General features: G+C 50.2%; 1 protein-coding gene across 2 annotated transcripts in view; it reads right to left on the reverse strand.

Moving 5' to 3' along the window:
- Nucleotides 1–10,527, reverse strand: part of LOC138246639 (guanylate-binding protein 1-like) — a 219,203-nt gene extending 208,676 nt beyond the window's left edge. Inside the window, exon 1 of one of the 2 annotated variants that reach the window (XM_069201357.1) lies at nucleotides 10,356–10,527. The gene's annotated coding sequence lies outside the window, so the exon portion shown is untranslated. The remainder of the gene's footprint in view (nucleotides 1–10,355) is intronic. The other variant, XM_069201358.1, reaches the window with a different exon arrangement.
- Between the last annotated feature and the right edge of the window lie 15,374 nt (nucleotides 10,528–25,901).

The following is a 25,901-nucleotide window of genomic DNA, read 5'->3' on the forward strand; positions in this document are numbered from 1 at the left end:
CCAGGACCCCAGTGCTCTCTCCCATTAAATTTGGTTGTTTGGACCACACACACCCCACATTTGGCGTACTGGTGCCCCTTATAAGTCCCTAGTATATGGTACCCAGGGCATTGGGGGATCAGGGGTTCCCCATGGGCTGCAGCATGTATTATGTCATCCATAGGAGCCCATGTAAACCATGTCTGGAGGCCTGCCATTGCAGCCTGCGTGAAAAGGTGCATGCACCCTTTCACTTCAGGTCACTGCACCAGGTCACTCTAAGTCACCTCAATGGCAGGCCCTCCTAGCCAGAGGGCAGGGTGCAAGTACCTGTGTGTGAGGGCACCTCTGGAGGAGCAGAGGTGCCCCCACGAACTCCAGCTACATTTTCCTGGAACTCGTGAGTGCGGGGTCGCCATTTTACGAGTGTACTGGACATAGGTCACTCCCTCTGTCCAGCTACATAATGGCAACTCAGAACCTGGGCATGTTTGGTAACAAACATGTCAGAATCATACCCCAATCCTATTGTCAGTATTGTTTGTATGATTCCATGCACTTTGGGGGCTCCTTAGAGGATCCCCAGCATTGCTCCAATCAGCTTTCTAGGGTTTTCCGGGCAGCCCATGCTGCTGCCACCCCTCAGACAGATTTCTGCCCTCCTTCTGCTGCTTGAGCAGCTCATGCCCAGGAAGGCAGAAAAAAGGATTTCCTTTGGAAGAGGGAGGCAACACCCTCTCCATTTGGAAATAGGTGTTACAAGGGTTGGGAGGGGTACCCTCGCCAAGCTTCTAGTATGCTCTGAAGGGCACATTTGGTGCCCTCCTTGCATAAACCAGTCTGTACCAGTTCAGGGACCTCAGCCCCTACTCTGGTGCGAAACTGGACAATGGAAATTAGTGTAACCACTCCCCTGTCCATCACCACCCCAGGGGTGGTGCCTGGAGCTCCTCCAGGTGGCCACTTGATTCTGCCATCTTGAATCCAAGGTGGGCAGAGGCCTCTGGGAGCATCTGAGTGGCCAGGTCAGGTAGGTGACATCACAGCCCGCTCCTAGGTGGTCACCCTGCTAGGTGACCAATCCCCCTTTCTGGGCTAGTTAGGGTTTGCCTCTTGGGTGGGTCCTCAGATTCAATGTGCAAGATTCCAGCAGGACTCCTCTGCAACGTTTACTTTGACTTCTGGCCACTGGAACCGCAACTGGACTTCACAGGAACCTACAATCTGCAGCTCCTGCAGCGACTTCACCCTGCAGCATTGTTTCTCCCGCTCCTTCCAGCAACTGCAACATTAGCCCGGCTGTGCTTCCTGAGGGCAGCAAGTCTTCATGAAAAGAAAGAAGAAAAATTCCTTGGAGTGAAGGAGGCACCAACTGCAACAACGACCGGCTGCGTGGATCTCCTCTCCTCCTGAGCTGCGTGGATCCTGCATCAGGGGGTGATAGTCTGGAGTGCTCTCCTTGATCCTCTCTACCAGCTGTCCAACTTTGGAGTAGGTAGGTCCTTGCCTTCCCATGCAGGACAGTACCCCCATGCACCGCGTCTCTTGCAGCTACCAAGGCCTGTTGTTATCTCCTCCAAGGGATCTTCAGGCTCCATGTAGCCCCAGTCCCCAGCACTCTTCTCTGTGAAGCACAGCACTCAACGTGCTTCGCCTGCGAAATGGGACCTCTCTTCAGGTGTGCTGCATGGGCCTCTCTGCAGTTCCTGGGCTCCTTGCCTGTAGGTCTTCTGTGGGGGCTGCCTCTCCTTCTCCAGACTCTCTGCCTTGCTGAGGGTCACCTGGGACTCCCCTCCATGGGTTAAGTCCCCCTGGACCTTGCTGGTCCCCGGCAGCTCCACTTTTGTCCTACTGCAACATTTGCCTTTGCCAAGGCTTGCTGGTTGGTTTTCCACACCACAGACTGACTGCAATTCTTCATCCCACATGGGACGTCGACTACATCACCTAGGAACGCTTCATCTGCTCCAGTGCTGCACTGCTGACCGTCTTCATCTCCCCGCAGAGCAACTCCTGCATCCACAGATGGGTGGGTAGTGGCTCCTGCCACGACCGGACACTCCTACGTAAACTGGGCTTGGTCCCCTTCTTTTCCAAGTCTTCCTCTTCCAGGATCCACCTCTAGCTTCTTGCAGTCTTGCCTGCGTTTTGCAATATCCTTCTCTGAAGTCCTTTTGGTGGGTTGGGGAAAAACCAGTAACTTACCTCTTTTCTCCTGGTCACTGGAGGGCACTCTGGTACTTACCTTTGGGGTTTCCTAGTTCCTGCAGCTCCCCTCTACAGATTCCACTTCCTTGCGTGGGGACCCAGCTTTCGCATTCCACTTTTTTAGTATATGGTCTGGTCCCCCCTAGCCCTTCAGTATTGCCTATTGCTTTTCACTATTTTCTATTGCTTTTTATGCCAACTTCTGATTGCTGCTGTACATATGATAGTGTGCTACTTACACCCTATTGGGAGTATTGCCTATCTAGTGTTTTCGTGTTTGTGTTACTGTAATAAGGAACCTTTAATTTCATAACACGTGTTTCTTTCATGTGTGTAAGTGCTGTGTGACTACAATGGTATTGCATGAGCTTTGCATGTCTCCTAGGTAAGTTTTGGCTGCTCATCCGCAGCTACCTCTAGAGAGCCCTGGCTTCTAGACACTGCCTACACCTCACTAATAAGGGGATACCTGGTATAAGGTGATAATACCATAGGTACTCACCACATACCAGGCCAGCTTCCTACATCAGAGAGCTCATTTTTTGTCCCCTGCAATTTATAAATTAAAACTGAATATAGAACAGTGAGCACTTAACTCATTAAAGAGCTGCATGCAAACATCAAGGTATAGATTAGAGCGTTATGATTTCCCCCCACTTTTTCATTAACTTAATGTTGCAAAACAAGTTAATTTGAGCGCAAATCAATTCTTATTATTAAAGAAAGCCCCCAACCATGGTATTATGTTTAAATTCTGAGTTTGCGCTTCTCCAGATAAAGTACTCTTAAACTATACCTGCTACCAGTATGGATGACCTATGACACCTACACCTTGTCGTCCTCTGTCTTATGTAACATTTCATATACACTGATTTACACATATATGATGATTGTCTCTGCGTAATATCTGTGTGATCTAAAGTGCTTTGACACCCTAGACTGGTGTGAGGGATGAATGATGGAACAACACATGCGTATATCGTGCATGCCTTAACATCGCGGTCTCAACAATGACCGCGTCTTTACTACGCATGCCTTAACATCGCGGTCTCAACAACGACCGCGTCTTTACTACGCATGCCTTAACATCGCGGTCTCAACAATGACCGCGTCTTTACTACGCATGCCTTTACAACAAATTTCACTGTAAAAGAATGTTTGGTAAAGAAACATGTGTGGTAAATTCTCCCCGCCCTGCCCCCTTACACCTGATACCATACTCCACCCTGCCCAATCACTTAAAACTGCCCTTGCCCTGAGCCCTTACCCCCCCCCGCCCTGAGCCCTAAAAGTAACCCTACCCTGTCCTAAAAACTACCCGCCCCCACTCTGAACCCTAAAACCTACCCTGAACTGCGCTAAAAACTACCTTGATGCCCCTGCCCCCCAGAACCCTAAAACCTACCCCACCCTGTCCTAAAAACTACCCCGACCCTACCCTGTCCTAAAAATGAACCCGACCTCCCACCCTAAACCTGGCCACAGCCCTACTTACCTCTCTCTCCTCTGCTTCTTCCTGTTCCACCCGGACAGCTAGACCACTCTCTATGCTGTAACCACGCATATGCGTGGTAAAGACATGTGTGGTAAAGGCATCCATGCTAGCCCCATATTTGTGGTAATGGCAGCATGGTCAATGCATTGCATTGATTGCGTTGTAAGGGATATTTCCCAGTATGAGTGGTGGTATAAAACTAATGAAATGCATCTGAGAGAGAGTGGTGATGGATAGTAGTGAGGGAATCCGTGGCAGAGGTGGTCACTGGGGGGTGCCAACAAACAATGTCGCACAGGGCGCCACCAGCACTAAGGCCGGCCCTGTCAGACAGCACAGCAGTTCACAGGAAGGCGGCAGCACAGAGACTGCCACTTGACAGTGAGACAAGGACCTAGCAGCAATCATAGGCCTTACTGGCCTTGACAGGCAGGCGGGGGGCCAGAGACTGACACAGCCTGACTAGAAAGAAAGCTCCTAACAGGCAGCACAGTGCATGGCAGGCAGCACAGGAATCGGCAGGAAGCACTGCGCCCAGCAGGCAGTGCAGGCGTCTTAGGACTTTACACAGGCGAACTGCAGCACAGAGCTTGTCGCTTCCTAATAGGCAGCCAAGGGCCCAGCAGACAGGGAATTGCCGGTCTCACAGGACTCGACTGGAAGCGACCCCCCCGCCCCCCCCCCCCCCCACAGCAACCCTTCGGGGTGCAAGCTTAGTGCAGGAGGCCCACCTCAAGGTTGTCCCTGTCCCCCCCCAGAAATGTTGTGTCTCCTACGCCCCTGCCAGCAGCTTTTCTCATTACATTAACCCCGGCCAGGGCCGCCGCGTCCAGGTAGGTCCGTTCTGCTGGGACTCACTGGGAGATCTTTCAACAAGTTGCAAAGTTTATCACACAGCTACGGGGCGGCGCTCACTATAAAGTGGACCATGGGCCGATCCACTCTAGTCTCCCTGCGAACAGGGCCTCGGCAGGCGAGCTTAGCTCCATGTTCCTGCCTCGCAGCCGGCCGGGCTCTCCAAGTCATCCTTTGCATGGCCCGGGGCGATGCATTAAGGACAAGGCGCATGATGTCTTCGGTCTTCCTTTACTAGTGGCAGCAGCAAGAGGGGCCGAGGGTGCAGCATCTCGGGGGAGTGTGTAGGCGCTTTGGGCGTGCAGCTGGCTGCAATACTTCAACCCATTTTCACTTCTCTTTTCCCGCCCACACTCCTGGCGGCAGCTGGTGCAGTGAGGGGTTGGAGGCAACCCCCTCCTCACCTCCTTGTTATTGCTGGCTTCTGGGCGCTGTCTTGTCGCCGTGGGTCACTAGTGGTGCAGAGGGTCACTAGGTGCCGCCGCGGCACTTCACCCTTTCATGGCACTGTCGCTCAATGCCCACTCTATTACTCTGCTGGCAGGTTGTGCACCACGCTGCCACGTGGTGGCCACTCCTTTCATCCAACAGGGCCAAACGCACTTCTCACCTGAGGCATAACTCGAGCTTCGATGTGCAGTAGGTGCAGCAGTGCGCCGGGAACGATCTGGTTCATTGGGGGGGGGGGGGGGTTGCTTCTCCCCTCCTGTCTCGCTATTCATGCCAACACTCGTGGCTTCAGTCTGGGCCAGTATCGGGTGACCGGTGGGGTCGGTCCACCTCGTCGCCAATGTGGTGTTGTGGGCCCGGGGCCCATATACTATAGAAAGGAATGACACAGACACATGGATGTAGAAGTGGTAACTGGACTCAAGCATGTGCACGTGGGCTCCTTTATTGGCAGGGTCACCTGACTGGTGACACCTGTGTTGGATAGATGTGGAGTGAGTGTAAATCCAGCCCTCAGGGAGTGGCTGACAAACTAATATGTGCAGAAGAGCACGTGTGTGCGTCCAGCAGGACACTACACGTAGGTCAGGATTCCCAACCTGTGGTCCAGGGACCCCTGGTGGTCTGCAACACCTATGCAGGGGGTCTGCAATTACTTACAAAATGAAAAAATATTGATTGATTAATAAAGTGTATAAAAATAAAGTAACTAAATGTACAATTCCTAAGTTTAAAATGTTCTGTAACTGTGAAGGCATTGGAGGCTAAAAATTAACTTTGTATCCTCAAATTGATTTGTGAGAGCAGCGCAGGTGCATCATACAGAACAGAGTATGGGGGGAGGGTGGCCTCAATTACATTTAGAAATGCTCCAACACTCCTATTAAAATTTTGATTTTTGTTATATTTGATTGTGAATTAAATAAATTATTCCATCATGTGTGTGTTTGATGAATGCTTGTTTCTTTATTGTTTGTGTTTCGTTTAGCTTTCAAATCATGGAAAAGGTTTAAGCCAGGTTCCGCAGATTCCAGTAAGTACTCAGTTGGAGTCTCCAATTCCAATAATAATTCAGTGGGAGTCCCTGGGTCTCAGTTGTGATTAAGTAGGGGCCCTCAGAAGTCAAAAGGTTAAGAACCACTGTTGTAAGTAAGCTGTTCGGGGAAGTGGCAAACGTCACGTCACTCCTCATGTGACATCACTTCCTTTGACTGTATCGCTGGCACTGGAGGTGACAAAAATACATAATCTTCTGCCACACCCAAATAAAAAGTAGAGATTTCATTTGCTTCCCCTTTGGACTAGCCGTCTGCTCCCTCATTCTCTACTACTCCTCTACTCCCCTCATTTGGGGGTCTCCCTCACCTCCCGCTCAGTGTCCCTTTACCTTCGTGCTGGGTTCACTCACCTCTCTCCATCACTGCTGGAAGTGTACGAAGCTGGGAGATCCCAGTACCTGCAGCCACTCTTGGACCAGTGCTAGGCCACAGCTGCGCCTGTGTGCTGACACTGGGCACACCTACCAGCGGCACCCACACACAGGGTGTGTTTCACTCTGGGGCACATCTACCAGCAGCACCCACACACCATCAGGGTGTGTTTCACTCTGGGGCACACCTATCAGCAGCACCCACACACAGTGTGTTTCACTCTGGGGCACACCTACCAGCAGCACCCACACACCATCAGGGTGTGTTTCACTCTGGGGCACACCTACCAGCAGCACCCACACACCATCAGGGTGTGTTTCACTCTGGGGCACACCTACCAGCAGCACCCACACACCATCAGGGTGTGTTTCACTCTGGGGCACACCTACCAGCAGCACCCACACACCATCAGGGTGTGTTTGACTCTGGGGCACACCTATCAGCAGCACCAACACACAAACAGAGTGTGTTTGACTCTGGGGCACACCTATCAGCAGCACCCATACACACTGGGGGGTTGGTTCACTCTGGGGCACACCTACCAGCAGCACCCACACACCATCAGGGTGTGTTTCACTCTGGGGCACACCTACCAGCAGCACCCACACACCATCAGGGTGTGTTTGACTCTGGGGCACACCTATCAGCAGCACCCACACACACTGGGGGGTTGGTTCACTCTGGGGCACACCTACCAGCAGCACCCACACACCATCAGGGTGTGTTTGACTCTGGGGCACACCTACCAGCAGCACCCACACACAAACAGAGTGTGTTTGACTCTGGGGCACACCTATCAGCAGCACCCACACACACTGGGGGGTTGGTTCACTCTGGGGCACACCTACCAGCAGCACCCACACACCATCAGGGTGTTTCACTCAGAGAGCAATAGCCTGCGGGGGCTGAGGGCTGTGATATGTGTCTCCAGGGCAGGAATCTGCAAAGGCCACACTTCAGGGCCACGGGGACGGTTCGAGGGGTGTCCCCAGTAACAGCGGGACAACGTGGAAAGGAGCCCCCTCCCCGGACACTCGCACGTCCCCGCGAGAGGCCATCAGAGGAAGCAAGGATGCGTGACAGACCGCTGTGCGGAAGCCCGGTTCACCACGGCTGTTAGTAAGGCACGTGTGGTGCGGCACGTCAGGGACGCACTAATCATGATAACCCGCAGCGCATGCGCTACACACTGCAGGTTCGCACCCAATAATGAGCGCTTATTGCTGCCAAACGGGACTCGTGATGTAAAGCCTGGGCGGTTGCAAACGAGTGTCCTGAGATTATAAAGAGTTGTTTCAAACCGATGCAGGAGAATATTATTTATAGGAGTGTAATTAAAGCCTGCAGGTGACAGATCTCAGCAACAAAAACATGAACCTACTGAACTACCTCACAAATACGAATCTGAGACGGGTGCACTGAGCAGTTATGTAACTATTCAAACGTGGGGCCCGTGTTTGAAAATGTATCTCTGAAAAAAGCTGCATTATACACGGGGGGGGGCTCACTTCCTAACCCCGGACTCTCGGCTTACGCCCTCGCTGAGGATCTCACCCAACTCTCACTATCGAATCGCACCAGGACTTCCGGCGTTACCCGCCCACTTTTTTAGGGAGTCACTCACCGGCCCCTTTATTTATCGCGGCTGGCACCCTTATTTGGGTGTCACTAACCACTTTCCTTGGGGGTCTCATTCACCGCCTGCACCCTGACTAATCTCAGGGGTCAGTCATCTCCTCCTCCCTCAATCTCACCTCAACATCCCCGCTTCGGGTGTCACCCACCGCCTCGGTTGGGGTGTCACCGAAGCACCCCCACCATCACCACCTGGGGCGTATCTTACCCTCTCACTTGGGGTTTCACTCACCTTCTGCTTTCTCGATCTCGGCACTCCCCCCGTGCGTGCCACTCACCCCTTCCTCGGGGTCTCCCTCACCTCCTGCTTCTTAGATCTCAGTGCAGGGGTGTCTCTCCCTGACTCTCAGCCCCCCCCCCCCCCCCCGTGTCACTCACCCCCTTCCTCGGGGTCTCCCTCACCTCCTGCTTCTTAGATCTCAGTGCAGGGGTGTCTCTCCCTGACTCTCAGCCCCCCCCCCCCCCGTGTCACTCACCCCCTTCCTCGGGGTCTCCCTCACCTCCTGCTTCTTAGATCTCAGTGCAGGGGTGTCTCTCCCTGACTCTCAGCCCCCCCCCCCCCCCCGTGTCACTCACCCTCTTCTTTGGGGTCTCACTCAACTCCTGCTTCTTCGATGTCAGCGCAGGTGTGTGACTCCTTCCTTCTCCCTCACTCTCGCACCCCCCCCCCCTCCCCGTGTCACTCCCCCCCTCCTTGGGGTCTCACTCACCTCCTGCTTCTTCGATCTCAGCGCAGGGGTGTCACTCCCTCCTCCCTCACTCTCGGCACTCCCCACGTGGGTGTCACTCACCCTCTTCCTCGGGGTCTCCCTCACCTCCTGCTTCTTTGATCTTAGCGCAGGGGTGTCTCTCACTCTCGCATCACCCCTGTCCCCCCGTGTCACTCACCCCCTTCCTCGGGGTTTCACTCACCTCCTGCTTTCTCGATCTCAGCGCAGGGGTGTCACTCCCTCCTTCTCCCTCACTCTCGGCACTCCCCCCGTGTCACTCACCCCCTTCCTCGGGGTTTCACTCACCTCCTGCTTTCTCGATCTCGGCGCAGGGGTGTCACTCCCTCCTTCTCCCTCACTCTCGGCACTCCCCCCTTCTCCCTCACTCTCGGCACTCCCCCCGTGTGTGCCCCTCACCCTCTTCCTCGGGGTCTCACTCACCTCCTGCTTTCTCGATCTCGGCGCAGGGGTGTCACTCCCTCCTTCTCCCTCACTCTCGGCACTCCCCCCGTGTGTGCCCCTCACCCTCTTCCTCGGGGTCTCACTCACCTCCTGCTTTCTCGATCTCGGCGCAGGGGTGTCACTCCCTCCTTCTCCCTCACTCTCGGCACTCCCCCCGTGTGTGCCCCTCACCCTCTTCCTCGGGGTCTCACTCACCTCCTGCTTTCTCGATCTCGGCGCAGGGGTGTCACTCCCTCCTTCTCCCTCACTCTCGGCACTCCCCCCGTGTGTGCCCCTCACCCTCTTCCTCGGGGTCTCACTCACCTCCTGCTTTCTCGATCTCGGCGCAGGGGTGTCACTCCCTCCTTCTCCCTCACTCTCGGCACTCCCCCCGTGTGTGCCCCTCACCCTCTTCCTCGGGGTCTCCCTCACCTCCTGCTTTCTCGATCTCGGCGCAGGGGTGTCACTCCCTCCTTCTCCCTCACTCTCGGCACTCCCCCCGTGTCACTCACCCCCTTCCTCGGGGTTTCACTCACCTCCTGCTTTCTCGATCTCAGCGCAGGAGTGTCACTCCCTCCTTCTCCCTCACTCTCGGCACTCCCCCCGTGTCACTCACCCCCTTCCTCGGGGTTTCACTCACCTCCTGCTTTCTCGATCTCAGCGCAGGGGTGTCACTCCCTCCTTCTCCCTCACTCTCGGCACTCCCCCCGTGTGTGCCCCTCACCCTCTTCCTCGGGGTCTCACTCACCTCCTGCTTTCTCGATCTCGGCGCAGGGGTGTCACTCCCTCCTTCTCCCTCACTCTCGGCACTCCCCCCTTCTCCCTCACTCTCGGCACTCCCCCCGTGTGTGCCCCTCACCCTCTTCCTCGGGGTCTCACTCACCTCCTGCTTCTTAGATCCCAGCGCAGGGGTGTCACTCCCTCCTTGGGCTCTCTCACTCTCGGCACTCCCCCCTTCTCCCTCACTCTCGGCACTCCCCCCGTGTCACTCACCCCCTTCCTCGGGGTCTCACTCACCTCCTGCTTTCTCGATCTCAGCGCAGGGGTGTCACTCCCTCCTTCTCCCTCACTCTCGGCACTCCCCCCTTCTCCCTCACTCTCGGCACTCCCCCCGTGTGTGCCCCTCACCCTCTTCCTCGGGGTCTCCCTCACCTCCTGCTTCTTCGATCCCAGCGCAGGGGTGTCACTCCCTCCTTGGGCTCTCTCACTCTGCCTCGGGGTGTCCCTCTCCTGCTTCCTCCCGTCTGTCTCTGTGCCAGAGTCGCGGGGGGTCATAGTCCAGCGCGACCTTTCGCTTTCGCTTTCCTTTTCGGTTTCCTCTTCTGGCTCCAGGAAGACGCCACCCTGGGGCGTGACTCCCTCCTCTCCACCTATGCGCGAGGCGCTGGAGGAGTGACTGCTCCCGAGACCCTCCCCGGGGAAGCCCCGGCTCGTCCCCGGGTACTGAGCGGTAAAGGCCGGGGCAGCTTTCTTGCGGTATATTGTGTGAGGTCAAACCTGCCTGCAGGGAGGACACCCCTGCAAAATAATGGGGTTTGCATATGTTGCTGCCCCCAGATCTGCAGTTTATGCCCCAGTTCTCAGGAAGGACTTCCGTCTGATTTTCATTTCTAAAGCGTGCCACTACTCAAAGGCGCCCTGACGCCGAAAGAGTCGTGAAATAAGGCGCTATTTTATACTCTAACTAGGATGACAGGCCTCCCGAATTTGCCGGGCCGTTCCCGGTTTTCACCAGCAGGTCTCAGCACGTTTGGCTCATGCCCCGGTGTCCTAAGAGGGTCGACTGAAAAGTCTTTTTGTGTTCCAAAGCAGGACTAGTTAGCGGGTTTATCAGAAGGGAAGTTAGTTAAGATACGAGGCTTAAACATCGTACTCTAGCTCCTTAGAACCTCGCTCTCTGTGTCTCTGTGTTCACGAGCGCTGTCCTTCTCTGCCCCTCTAAGTACGTAACATCAAAGCCTTTCTTCTATTTTTGCGAAATGTATTTTTTTTTTAAAAACCTGCCACCCTAACACGAACTATCCAGTCTTCTGAATACAATCACCTTTTATGATCTTTCCTGAAACTCGCCAGAATAGTTTGGTGGCTCAGAAGAGATTTCCCAAGAGACAGGTACTCGCTGGAGGCAATAAATCTGCTCCCTTGACTCACTTTATTCTAGGAATTTGAAGGAGGCAGGGTTATAATGAGCAAATAGTTCTAGGCAGAGAATACCAGGAAAAGAGTGCGGCGGCAGAATATATCCGGTTCAATAAATACCGCACGCTTACGTGGACTGATTATAATCATGGCCTACAGGGAAACTATCTCTGGGCATTTGAGTCCCCATAGGGCCTACTGATCAGTGCCCGGGTTTGGGTGCAATGATGAGAAACTTTCTAGCTAACCAGAAGGAAAGTTTCAACTCTACTAAGGACAGGGAGGAGAGGATTATGCATGTCTTTCTTCACTCTTTATTAACAGCAGGTTCAAAGTTCAAAAGAAAAAAAAAACACAAAGATTACAAAACCAAGGCCCAAGGGACAGTGTCTATAGCAATTATCAACCAAGCCACATGCAGTTCACAAGTCCATATATAATCATGACTCCGCACGTCCCTCCTCGTCTTCCCTGCAGGAAGTCAAGTTCAAGGAGCTACAATGGATCGTGTTATTGGATCCTATGAGTAAAACACAGTTTGTTAAATCCATTCCCGTGTATGTAACATATGTTACTACTGCCCAGTTACAAAGCAGTCCTTCAATCACAACTGTAATATAGTAACATACACCATTAAACCCTACATAATACAACCATCACTCTACTTGTCCATAATGTACTTTTGAGAAAAAAAAACAAGTTTTTTAATCATATGATTATATATATGATACCGCCTTGTAATGTCTATTCAGTACTTCCTGTTATCTCCAAAATTAGGTGGTGACATATCGCCAATGTGTCAGAAGGGATAATCTTTGCCTCTGTGTCCTTAATAGAACTGAAACTTTCCTTTCTTGATAGTTACAAAATTTCTCATTCTATCCCAGGACAGGAGGTGAGGAATATGCATGTTTAAAGCGTACTCACCACAAGTGCAGATGCTTCATAGATAGGTTAAAAGTAAAACCTTTTGAAAGTGGATTACAAAGATCAATCCTCCGCGTTCATAATGTCTTCTAGTCTGCCACCTACCCGAAGGGCCTTAGAAGCCACCGTACCCCTAGGTAAATGAGATCCAAACACACAGGTGTTAACTCCTGCTTCTGCCATAATGCACGTTACCCATATGGCAATGGAGGGGGACAAAACCACCTTAAAGGGTTTCTTGATGGCAATCAACAATTGTCGCGCCCCTAACAGTCTGATATCCACCGTCATCTCCTCATAGGCCTTAAGACATCTGACCACATACAATTTGGGAGCCGAAAAGGCTGGATATATTACTGAACTCGTATTTGATTTTGTTCTCCTACAAATGGTGCACGTAACCCCCTCCGTGGTGAATACCTTTGCTGTCATGTCCACAGCTCTGACATCTGAGACTCTTACAAGAAATGAGGCAAAGTAGCATAGTCAATTTTGCTGAACTCTCTTTCCTAGAGAGATATTGGTTATCTTACCATTCTGACAAAAACGCAGAACCGGACTGAAGTCCCTCAAACTAGAATATCTGGGTTCAGGGGTTTTGGACATCTTGATGCCTTGAGCAAATTACATACCCAGGGATGTTCCCCCACAGAAACATTGTTGATGGGCAGGTGGCCAGCCGAGATCGCTGTTTTGAAGAAATTCACCATGCAGTAGGCCAGACCAGAACCCGCCAATTCAGCCAGGAAATTCAGGATATCTGTAACCTGGGACCACATGGGACCCAGGTGTCTCTCTTCACACACCAACAAACCCATCTACCCCAGGCTGATCTGTATTTCTTGCTTGTCCCTGGGGCCCATGCCTGTTAAATGAACATTTTAGCCTCCTTCAAAAGTCCGAAAGGGAGAGTGTGGAACTTGAAGATATGGTGTCACCACATGAATTGCAGGAAGCGGCAGCATGGTGGAAAGATAGGGACAGTGAGGTACGCATCCTTGAGGTCTAGCCGCACCACCCTATCTCCCTGCAACAGAAGATTCCTGAGGAGGTGAATGCCTTCCATTTTGAAATTATGATAAATCACCCATTCATTGAAGGCTCTCAAGTTTATGGCAAGGCAAAACCCTTTGTCCTCCTCTACTAAGGATAGACTGCTCAAGATCTCCAAAAGGTATAACACCGACCCACACAGCTGCCCCTTTATTGAGGAGTTCTTGTACATCTGCATTGATCAAGGCCATGTCTGTTTCTGAAAAGAATAACGGTTTTGGTTTTACCACCTGAACAGGGGATCCAAAAATGTTTATGTGGAATCCATTTACTGTTTGTAAGACCCAAGGGTCTGACGTAACCTCAGCCCACTTGTGTGCAAATAGCCTCAGCCTCCCCCCAATTTCTGAGGGAAAGAAAGGGCATTTCTTTCTGTGAAATCCTCAGGTGCGTCTGCACCGCCTCAGGCCCTACGGCCTGCATAGACATGGTGCTATCCCTGCCTCCCCATTGCCACCGCACTCGGGACAACTGCCGGGACCTACCTGTACCTCTGGGGCCCAGCCACACCAGTTGTTTCTACCAATCTAACCAGGTGGGTGACCAGGAGGCAGTGGCCTCGCCCTACCTAGAGGTCCCTTTCTCATCCTGGTTTTGTGGGGGGCTCTAGGGGGTGACATGTCTCTTCCACAGATATCACACACTACAGTGGAGCCCTTCTCCCAGCAAGGCGCCCTGCTTTGTCCGCCCTGACATCTCAGACGATTAGACTGGCCTAATACTGCCCTACTCCTGGAGGCAACCTAGCTGCTCATGCTGCAGTAGGGCAAACAGGACAGTAAGAGACTTCCCCACCTATCCACCTCGGTCTGGATGCCACAACTCCCCACAGACTCCACCGCTTACCACACCCTGGTCGCTCGTGCTACCCAATGTTAAGCGGGGTAGGAGAAAGTCTTCTCCGCTTTACTATCTCTTGAACTTGACCCTCTACCACTCAATTATGGGCAAAGACAGAGTACCACCACCCGACCGGGCAAAGACCAAGATGGACTGCTTTAATACAGCACTGACAGGATCTGGTGGCTTTGGGAGGAGTGGGGGGTTCCTCTGTTGTAGCAGACTCCACAGAACACACCCAACCTGACCTAGCTACCATCCTCAAGGCCATACAAGACTCAAAATCTGCCCTAAAAAACAGTGTGGGTGAAATCCAGGTGATTATGGCGCTTTGTTGTGAATCCTAGTTTGTTTGAATGGGATACAGGAGTTAGCTTAGCCTTTGGCTTGCAGACTCGTGCCCCTGTCACCTAGTGACTTATACCCTACTTAGGTTGCTCTGTTTTAGCACATTTATTTAATTATATCTTTTAAGATGGCTGCCTTCTTTTTAGTTAGCCCATGTTTTAGTTTTTGGTTATCAGTGCCACCGCGCTAAGGCGTCAATATCAAGCTACAAAGATAAACACATTGTAGGTGTTCACATTAGGTACTTACCTTCTTCACGCTTTTGAGGGAATTGTTTACATAAATTACCATCCCAAGCATGTCTTGTTATCTATTGTTTGGGAACAGACCTATGTCAGGGGTCCAAGCAGATATGTATAAATACTCCTCACTTATACAGATAGTCAGAGGGATTCCGACCAGATGCCATCGCTGCTATCCCGCTAGGATCTCCAACATGTTGTCACCCGATTTAATAAGGCTGAGTGCCGGGTATCCTCAGTGAAGGAAGATGTTTCCATTCTGATACGCCAGGTAGCTGAACTTCTAACCTCGGCAGCTGCCCTGGAAGAGGGGGCGAAGGATATCAATAATTGTTCACGCTGCAATACCTGTGGACAGTGGGATTCACAGAGGGCTCAGAAACGTCTGACGCTGCAAAATTCCTGGAAGAATGGTTTTGCTCATGGGTCCCAGAGTAAATACTCTCACCATGGGTCATAGAGAAACGGGCCCATAGATCGGTGCCGGTTTCAGCACTGCTGGCACCGGGTGCAACAATAGTTTTTTTGGTGTATCACCCTAACCCCCCAAATTTCCTTCTCTTCATATTCCCTCACTGCCACCAGGCAAAAACACCCCTCATTTCTCCACATAGGAGTGTTTCTCAGTTTATGTTTAAACATTCACCATTAGACCTGGCATCCTTGGCATGGTTTCCCGGTCTGTTTTGCCTCTGCTTGCTGTATTTTTGACTGTGTGCTGGATTTCGTTTTTACTGGTTTTTGGTACTCTGGGCACTTTAAAACTGCTGACCAGTGCTAAAGTGCAAGTGCTCTGTGGCGGGGCGTGGATATGGGGCTTACTAGTACAGAGGCTCAGATCCAGTTTTTGGGGGTTTATAAGGCCGAGGCCAGGGTTTTATTAGACAAAAAAAAAAAAATAGACAGCCAAAAAAACTTAAAGTCTTGCAACTGATCTGCTCTTTGTCTTTCTTTTCCCTTGAGGAGTCTCTGGGTGTCGGTCCGGTGGTGTCTGTAGGTCCTCAGTGATTCCTTCTATCTTTCAGGGTCATTCTCCTGGCGGTTTTTCCTTGGGCACGTATCCTCAACAGAATCAGAGGACAAGACACGGTAAGTGGGACGGTAAGTATTATTTCTGTCTCTTATTAACAGAAGGGAGGGTTGTGAGGGAAAAGCTGATAGGGGTTGGTGTAGTTAGGGGGAAGGGGTTTTGTGGTGGTTGACTATTGGGTCGGTGCCAGGGTAGTGCCAGGCAATGGATGGGCAGTGTGACTTCCCCAGTTCCCCCCCCCCCCTCAAAAACCGCCCGTTCCCCTTCTACCCTCCCCGGTTCCTTCTCCCTCCTTTTTCCTCCCTCCTGCCCCTTTAGTGTAATTGGCCCTGAAAAATCCCCATACCTTGTTAAGCCACGATCCTCCTGGATCGTGGCGGGATTCCTCGTCTTTCTGCAGGGCTTCTCCCTCCTCCAGGTATCTGCGGGGGTGCTGCTCCTTTCGTCTTGATTCTGCTGCCGTCGAGAGTCCTTCCTCCTTTCCGTGACTCCTTTCGCCCTCCTCTTCCGTCTTTGCCGTGGCGTCCTTTTTAACCTGGGTTTCGGCGTTTTCCCTGCCGATAACCCGGAAGTCCGGCCTCTCCCCGAGACGCGTCTCCGATGCGTCTCCATGACAACGTGTCATGGAGACGGAAGAAAGACTCCTCCGTTGCCGCTGTTGTAGGTCTGGAGGCGCGGTGTCGGACACCCGCCTACACACCCCATCCCATGAACGGGACTGGTAGAGGCCCGTAGAATCTGGACAACGGGAGAGAAAGTCGGCGAGACACAGGCTGGACCCAGGGATGTGACGGACCTGAAAGGTAAAGGGCTGGAGTTCAAGGAACCAGCGCAACACCCGGGAATTGGTATCTTTATGGGAGGCCAACCACGTCAGCGAGGCATGATCAGTATAAAGTATGAAAGGACGACCCAAGAGATAATACCGGAGACATTCAACTGCCCATTTTATGGCAAGACATTCCTTTTCGATAGTTGGATAGTGGGTTTCTCGAGGCAGTAGCTTGCGACTGACATAAACAATGGGGTGATCATACCCCAGGTCATCAGGTTGGGCTAGGACGGCGCCTAGTCCGACGTTGGAAGCATCCGTAAACAGATGAAAAGGTCTAGAAAAATCGGGACACCGCAGTACGGGTTCGGTTGAAAGGGCCTCTTTAAGCAATGTGAAGCTTTTTAGCTGGGTGGGAGAAAAAGAGGGTAGGTTCGTAGGATATTGTTTCTTTAGTAGGTCAGTGAGGGAGGCTGTCATGGTTGAGTATTGTGGGATGAACCTACGATAATACCCGACCAACCCCAGGAAGGACCGGAGTTCTTTCTTTGTTTTGGGGAGTGGTATCTGTCTAATGGTCTCTACTTTGTCTTTTTGAGGACGTAGAACTCCCATACCAATGACATAACCTAAATAGGCGATTTGGGTTTGCCCTAGGGTGCATTTTGAGGGATTGGCGGTGAGTCCGGCTTCTGCCAAGGTGGAGAACACTTTGTCTAAATGATAGAGGTGTTCTGTCCAGGTTGAGCTAAAGATGACAATGTCATCAAGGTAAGCGGCGGTATATTCCTGGAAGGGATGTAAAAGCTGGTCCATTAATCGCTGGAATGTAGCCAGAGCACCGTGAAGGCCAAAGGGAAGGACTGTAAAGTGATATAAACCCGATGGGGTGGTAAACGCTGTCTTTTCTCTGTCTTGTGGGGCTAAGGGAATCTGCCAGTATCCTTTCGTAAGATCAATAGTGGACATGTAACGGGCCTGTCTGATTTTCTCTAGTACTTCATCTACTCGGGGAATAGGATAAGTATCGAAAAGAGATATCTCGTTTAGTTTCCTGAAATCTATACAAAACCGGTCCGAGCCATCGGGCTTTGGGACCAAAATGACAGGGGAACACCACGGACTGGTGGACGGTTCGATGACTTTTAGGGACAGCATCTTTGCTATCTCTTCCTCTATCAGAATCTTTCTTGCTTCTGGAATTCGGTAAGGACGTAGGCGTACTGTACGTCCTTCAGGGGTTCTAATATGGTGTTGAACTAGAGTAGTGCGCCCAGGTAGGTCTGAAAAGAAACCGGAATGTTTTCGGATTAATGTACCAAGTTGATTTTTCTCGGTATTAGTTAAGGAGTCATTGATATGAGGGTATTTTTGTTTTTCCGGCTGTAAAGTGGGATAGAGTTCCAGCCCTAGGGGGTTGGTTGTGGTTATCATGCATCCCGTAGCAGGACGGTCGTTCTCGTCCGCCGGGGTTTCCCATTTCTTTAGCAAATTGATATGGTAGATCTGGGTCCGTTTAGGGTTATTATTTATTTCGATCAGATAAGTAACAGGGGTGACTACTTTTATTACGCGGTATGGCCCCTGCCATTTTGCTAGCAACTTATGGTCGGAGGTGGGTCGCATGACCAATACTTGGTCATTGGGGTGAAGAACCCGCAATTTAGTACCCTGATCATAGACAGCCTTTTGGTTTTGTTGAGCTAATTCTAAGTGTTGTCTCACGTCTTCCCAGACCGTCTGGAGATGGGCCTTTAGGTTATGAATATAATCTAAAAGGGGTCTCTCCTCATCATTCTCTTCCTCCCATAATTCTGCCGCCATGTCTAGCAAGTTGCGAGGCTGTCTTCCGAATACCACTTCGAACGGACTATGCCCAGTAGATGATTGTTCATGTGTTCTGATTGCATACAGGACCAGTGGTAGTTTTTGATCCCAATCTTTACCTGAGTCATTAACTATTTTACGCAAAAGGGTCTTAATGGTGCGGTTATATCGTTCCACTAAACCATCAGTTTGTGGATGATATACCGATGTCTTTATCTGGGTGATTCCTAGGACCTTAGATATCTGTTTCATTAGCCCAGAAACAAATGGGGTCCCCTGGTCGGTAAGGATTTCTTCAGGAAAGCCAACCCTCGAGAAAAATGATATCATGGCTTGTGCAACAGTCTTGGTGGTAGTACTGGTAAGGGGAATGGCCTCCGGATATCTGCTAGCGTAATCAACTATCACGAGGATATGGGTATGGCCCTTGCAAGACGGTATAAGAGGTCCGACTAAATCCATACCTATTCTTTTGAATGGGGTGTCTATAATTGGTAACGGATATAACGGAGCTCTTCTGGTGATTTCTGGATCTACCAGTTGGCATTTAGGACATTGCGTACAGTATCTTCGAATTTGGGCATATACTCCTGGCCAGTAAAAACGTCTCAACAAGTACTCCTCTGTCTTTTCCCAGCCGCAATGACCTCCTCCCAGTTGGTTATGAGCGAGGAATAATACCTGAGTCCGGTAGGGTTCAGGGACTACTAGTTGTCGTTTCTCCCCATTTACAGTCCTAGATACTCGATATAGTAAGTCCTTATGTACAATAAAATGAGGGCCTACCTCTCCGTCAGAGTTGGTTTTGGCATTTCTCCATGCATGTGTGAGGGTGGGGTCTTCGCGTTGGCTTGTCCTAAACGATGTTGGGGCGCTGGTTATAGTGGCTACTATCTTCTCCCCTTCCAACTGTTCCGGACAAGAAACATACTTCTGTTTTTCAACCCTTTTCTCCCTCCTAGTTAGTCTTTTCCGTTCGGGGACGCTATCAATAGGGGTATTCCGAAATGGGGCTACTCCCCACCAGTCAGCGATAGGGTCGGGTTTTCTAGTTTGGTCTAGAATGTCAGTAAATCTCTGATAGTCAGTTCCAAGAATACATTCTTCGATCAGGTTGTCCATGATTCCCATGGCGAGAAAATCATGATTATCGTTCCACTCTATTTCTACTACTTCAAGGGGGTATTGAGCTTGATCCCCATGGATGCAACAGATTGTAACCCAGTGTTCTGCCTTAGACTCTACTGACTTGAGTATATCTCGATGTATCACCGACTGACTACATCCAGAGTCAATCAATGTCATGACCATTTGTCCATTAATTCGTAGGGGTTGTTTAAAGGATATATCACCTGCCCCAATGCACAAGACTCTCCCTCTACTAACCCCTATCTCCATAGGTTCTATTCCCTCACGCTTCTTGGGACAGATTCTGGCAATGTGGCCCCACTCCCCACAATTGAAACATTGAGGTTGTTGCATGGGGCTTCTCTCTGCTCCCCGAGAGTACGAGCTTGGCTCCTCTGGGTTTCGTCGTGGTATATATTGAGGAGGAGTTGTAGGGGGCTTGCCTAGGGGTCTGGAAGGTTGGCCTTTTACATCTACGGACCGATGATAGGCGCAGACCAGATCAACCGCTAGTTCGGTGTCGATCTTAGGATGTTGTCTGATCCAGTTCCGCGTGTTCAAGGGTAAGGAGTCTAGATATTGTTCTAGAATAACGGCCTTGATCACATCTTCTCGTTCAGTCCCTAAGGGTCCCAGCCACTTCAGGCCTAGGTCTTTTACGCGGTAGTAATATGTACGTGGATCCTCCTGCGGTCCCCATTTTACTTTACGGAACTTGGTTCGATAATACTCAGTATCGTGTCCCACTCGCTCTAATATACTCTTCTTAATTTCGGAATAGGGATTGGTCCCTCCCGGATTGGCAGCCTGATAAACTGACTGGAGAGTACCGGTTAAGAGAGGAGCTATATATTGGCCCCATCGATTTTCCGGCCATTGAGCAGATGAGGCGACCCTTTCAAAGTTCGTAAAAAAGGCATCGGGATCCTCTCCCTCTTGATACTTCTGTAACACCGAACTTGGCACATTAGGATGTACCTTAATGGCAGCAATCGTATCAGTCAGTTTTTGCATAGCGGTCTCATGAACTAACTGATTATTGGCCATTATAGTGGCCTGACTTTTCAGTGCGGCTTGAAGAGCCTCTCTATCTTCTTTGGCCTCCCTTTGTTGTGCCTCCCAGACAAGTTGGAGATGGCGTTGACCCTCTCCCAATTGCTTTATCATGTCCTCGAGGGTGGGTTTCTCTTCCATGTTTGTAATACCTCTGCACAGGCCCGAGAGGAAGAGAAAACAAAAAATGATAGCCCCTCAGTACCCCAAAAAAAAATCCCACTTCTGACACCACTGTGGCGGGCGTGGATATGGGGCTTACTAGTACAGAGGCTCAGATCCAGTTTTGGGGGGTTTATAAGGCAGAGGCCATGGTTTTATTAGACAAAAAAAAATAAAAAATTGACAGCCAAAAAAACTTAAAGTCTTGCAACTGATCTGCTCTTTGTCTTTCTTTTCCCTTGAGGAGTCTCTGGGTGTCGGCCCGGTGGTGTCTGTAGGTCCTCAGTGATTCCTTCTATCTTTCAGGGTCATTCTCCTGGCGGTTTTTCCTTGGGCACGTATCCTCGACAGAATCAGAGGACAAGACACGGTAAGTGGGACGGTAAGTATTATTTCTGTCTCTTATTAACAGAAGGGAGGGTTGTGAGGGAAAAGCTGATAGGGGTTGGTGTAGTTAGGGGGAAGGGGTTTTGTGGTGGTTGATTATTGGGTCGGTGCCAGGGTAGTGCCAGGCAATGGATGGGCAGTGTGACTTCCCCAGTTCCCCCCTCCTCAAAAACCGCCCGTTCCCCTTCTACCCTCCCCGGTTCCTTCTCCCTCCTTTTTCCTCCCTCCTGCCCCTTTAGTGTAATTGGCCCTGAAAAATCCCCGTACCTTGTTAAGCCCTGAGCCTCTTGGATCGTGGCGGGATTCCTCGTCTTTCTGCAGGGCTTCTCCCTCCTCCAGGTATCTGCGGGGGTGCTGCTCCTTTCGTCTTGATTCTGCTGCCGTCGAGAGTCCTTCCTCCTTTCCGTGACTCCTTTCGCCCTCCTCTTCCGTCTTTGCCGTGGCTTCCTTTTTAACCTGGGTTTCGGCGTTTTCCCTGCCTATAACCCGGAAGTCCGGCCTCTCCCCGAGACGCGGCTCCGATGCGTCTCCATGACAACGTGTCATGGAGACGGAAGAAAGACTCCTCCGTTGCCGCTGTTGTAGGTCTGGAGGCGCGGTATCGGACACCCGCCTACATGCTCCCTGTGTAAGTTGTGATTATGATTGGTTATCCATGATTGGCATATTTGATTTACTAGTAAGTACCTAGTATAGAGCGCCATGTGTTCCCAGGGCATGTAAATCAAATGCTACTAGTGGGCCTGCAGCACTGTTTGTCCCACCCACATGAGTAGCCCTGGAAACATGCTTCAGACCTGCCATTGCAGTGTCAGTGTGTGCAATGTTAAACTGCCATGTCGACCTGATAAGTGCACTCACTTGCCAAGCCCAACCCTTTCCTTTTAGTACCCTAAGGTTGGGTGCTGTGTTTTTAAAATATACGACATGTACTGGTGTGTTTTACATGTCCTTATAGTGAAATACTGCCAAATTCGATATTCACTATTGCATGGCCTTTATCTCCTATAGGTTAACAAGGGGATTGCCTTGAAATATCTTTCAAGTGTAATTTCCTATTGAGAGCAGATAGAGAGCTGGTGTTTAAGGTCTCTAAACTCAAAATTTAAACATACATCTTTTGGTAAAGTAGTTTTTTAGATTGTTTGAAAAGGCCACTTTTAGAAAGTGGGCATTTTCTTGCTTAACCATTCTCTACCTCTGCTTGGCTGCTGAATCCATGTCTGGGTCAGACTGACAGTTGGGCTATTTGTGAATTCACTCCAAACAGTGACACAAAGGGAGCTGAGGTGTGTTCTGCATAACCTGATCGGTCTTCCTGGGCTAGAGTGAGAGGGTGGAGCTGACACCGGCACTTGAAAAGGGCTGTGCCTGACCTCACACAATACAGTCTCCAGCCCCCTAGAGAGTGGCTGGGGCAGCGCAAGGAAGAGACAGGGTCTTGTGCACTACACAGACTTTCCTTTGAAGTTTGAATACTTCAAAGGCATAAATGAATATAAGTACTGGACTGCTGACCTCACAATTTTAGAAAACGTCTGGATCAAGAGAAACCTCTGCCAAAGAGAAGAGCTACAATGCTGTGAAGAGGAATACTGCCACTTTGCTGTGTGTGCTTTGTTGGGTTGGCCTACAGTTGCTGCTTCTGCCTTAGAAGGGACAAAGACTGGACTTTGCTGTGTATCTTGCTTGTGAAGTTTCTCCAAGGGCTTGGACTGAGATTGAATTCTGTTAAGAAGTCTCAGGGACATCAAAGACTTCACCTGCAAGCATCTGGACTCTCTTGTCGAGACTCCCTGACTTGCCAAGTTGTGCCACACCCAGTCCCTAGACCCCTGGAAGGAGAATCTGGCAGAACTTTTGTGAAAATCAATGCACTGGAGCCGAGCAGCAGAAAAATCGATGCTGCCCTGCCTCGCGGCTGTAAAATCGACGCAGCGTCACCTTGCGGCTGCAGAAATCAACACATTGCCAGCTCAACACGACTTCATCATTGCCGTGCTGTGGTAAATCCATTTTAGTTTCCCATTGTGACACCGGAGTCAGCTTAGCCTTTGGCTTGCAGGCCTGTTGCCTCTGTCACCTAGTGACCTTTTACCTACTTAGTATGCTCTATTTTATTTCATTTATTTTATCATTTCTTTTAGCTTGCTGCCATTGCTAATATTTTATAAGAAATGTTTTGATTTTCATTATCAGTGCTATTCTGTGAAGGTGGCATTATAGGCGTCACTATCAGTGATACACGTAGGTATTCATGTCCCTTTCTCACTTACGTGTGATAGGAACATTATGCACACTTGTTAGGGATTGTTTGTGCAATTGTCGACACAAGTCTGCCACATTATCAGTTGTTTAGGAACATACCTGCGTCACGGATCCTACATGATCTGTATAAATATACCTCACACCTCCAAGGTCATTAGAGGGGTTCCTTCCAGATGCCATCTATGCTGCACATCACCTTGCTGCAGATCTCAGTCTTTGTATCACCACGGAGTCTGACCTAGAGGCCTCATTGCAAGGTAACAAGGGTTGGGTGCGCTTGTCATGGACGTGGTACTGCAGATTCGGGTTAGCACACCTAGCTCTCGTTGGGGTAGGGATTAGGGTTTCATGGTTAGGAATTTGATATCTCCTGTTTATTGAAAGATGGTGGGTGTTTTCATATTAACACCTCTCATCTTCACAATTCTGCTTTTATTACTGTTCATTATCCTAATGATTGCAGCACATGCATTTTATTGTATATTGCAGCCTTTTCAATAAACTTATTAAAAACTCTCTGCATCTCTTTTATTGCCTTTGTGTGTCTGAGACTGATTGCTAACGAGAGAAAAGGATAACTTCCGTTCCACCACAACTTTCCTGAGAAGTTGCAATCTAGAGTCCATGCGTAAGGCTGCCAGAAATCACCTTTGCCGGAAGAGTTGGGCCGACAGTTGCGACTTGTTGTAGGAGTGACTCAGTCGCCCACAAACAAAAGTGCTGTCATCCCTAAACCAGCAGTCTCACTTAGGAGCGAGAGTCCAACTCCGACAGCGCATTCAGATTCTATGCATCTCTTTCTTCACTTTTAATTATTCAGCAGCCAATTGGAAACCAGAAAAACAACACTACAAATCCCATGAATCGACACATCATGTGATCAACCATAGAGCCAAAGCCCTACACATCCAGTTAAACACACTATCACCACCTGTTTCTTTGCTGCTTTGCAGCCACTTAAGTTCCTCAGTACTTATTATCATTTTCTTGATTGTTTAAGAATTTTGTGATTGTACTGTATTAGGTTATTGTTGCAGTATGATGGGCTTTTGTTGTTCTAATATCATTCCTGATTCACTTGTTGCCCGCGATCGGCGGTCGCTATTCCCGGCTGCCTTTACTGGCAGCTTTTTTTTTTCTCAGACCCCCATTAATGGTAATTAGAGGTTTCTCTTCTGTAGTTTTAACCCCCTCAGGGAGCTTCTTCGTCCTGTACACTGTGCTCTTCAGTGCTGCATTTGTTTAGTGGAGCGGAAGCAGGCAAGTAAGGACGCGCTGCTCTGCAGCATAGTCCTCTTTCGGTTTTTATTGAGCTGAGGATACGCGCGCCATACCGGCCAGCCTCTCTCAATGTGCTAAGAACATGAAGAGACGCATGTGCTTCATCTCCGATCCTCTGGAAAGCTCATTCTCCCCGCAATCCAGTGTTGCTGTAGCTCCAGGGTTGTAAAATTATAGTTGGGTCAGGCTTGGTCCTTTCTACTGATTTTTTGGCAGGACTCCCTCCACGTTCAAAATCTGATTATTAAACAATTCAACCTTGCATTCAAGGATTGTGTTTCCTGCCTTCCCTCACTACTCCCATCTGACTGAGCCTCTAGAAAAAAGGCCTGTTTGCCTACACATTTCTGTGACCATGGCTGGTTATGAAGCTGGAATTGGTGATGACTATTATTATGATGACCCCTCGAGGTCCTTTGAATATGATCTTGTCTACCCACTAGATGTTGGAGTTCACCATATGGTGAATAAAGCCTTAGCCAAGACTGTCCGGCCCATTAAACATAATTTGCTTGACTTTGCCGAACAGCAGGGATGGATGCCCTCCTCAGGCCCTCTAGGTAGAGACAAAGCCTCCCTACCCCATGATACTCAAGCCCCTAAGGGCGACAAGAATCCCCAGGTGACAGATTTTGAGAACTTTATCAAGTCCTTAGCTGAGGACCATGATTATAGTGCCTCTTCCTCTACCTTCAAAACTAAAGCTCTGGAGGATTCTGGCTCCTTATCTTCCGCCCACACTTCAGATCAAAGGGACGTTCTCTCCCATAAGCGTAAGAAGAAGATGCACCACTCCAAAGAACCCCTGCCCAATCCCAAAGTACTAACCTTTGAACCTGAGGACATTATGCACCAAAGAACCACACTCTGGACCGCTCCGGCAGAGGTGGCAGACTATGTTGAATCCCAAATTCAACATGGATTTAAAAAAGAAGTCAGGTCTCACCTGAGGTCAGAATGTCCCAGACTTAACTTCCTGTCTAAGATAAGTGAGAAACCCAAGATTGATCCTACTCTGGTTACCTATGTGAAGAAATTCACTAAAGACGCAAAAGAGGGCATTGATCTTGCCTGGCATGAATGCCAGGATAAGCTCCTGGACATGGCTCAGTGCTTAATTTGAGCCGGTGGTTTCTGGTGCAGGGCTCCAGCACTTATATTTGAGGGCCGGCACTTATTTTTCTGCCTCAACCATTTACTGTAAGCAAAAGACACATATAGGAAAGATGGAGGAAGAGAAA

Source organism: Pleurodeles waltl, chromosome 7, assembly GCF_031143425.1.
Source record: "Pleurodeles waltl isolate 20211129_DDA chromosome 7, aPleWal1.hap1.20221129, whole genome shotgun sequence".
Lineage (NCBI taxonomy): Eukaryota > Metazoa > Chordata > Amphibia > Caudata > Salamandridae > Pleurodeles > Pleurodeles waltl.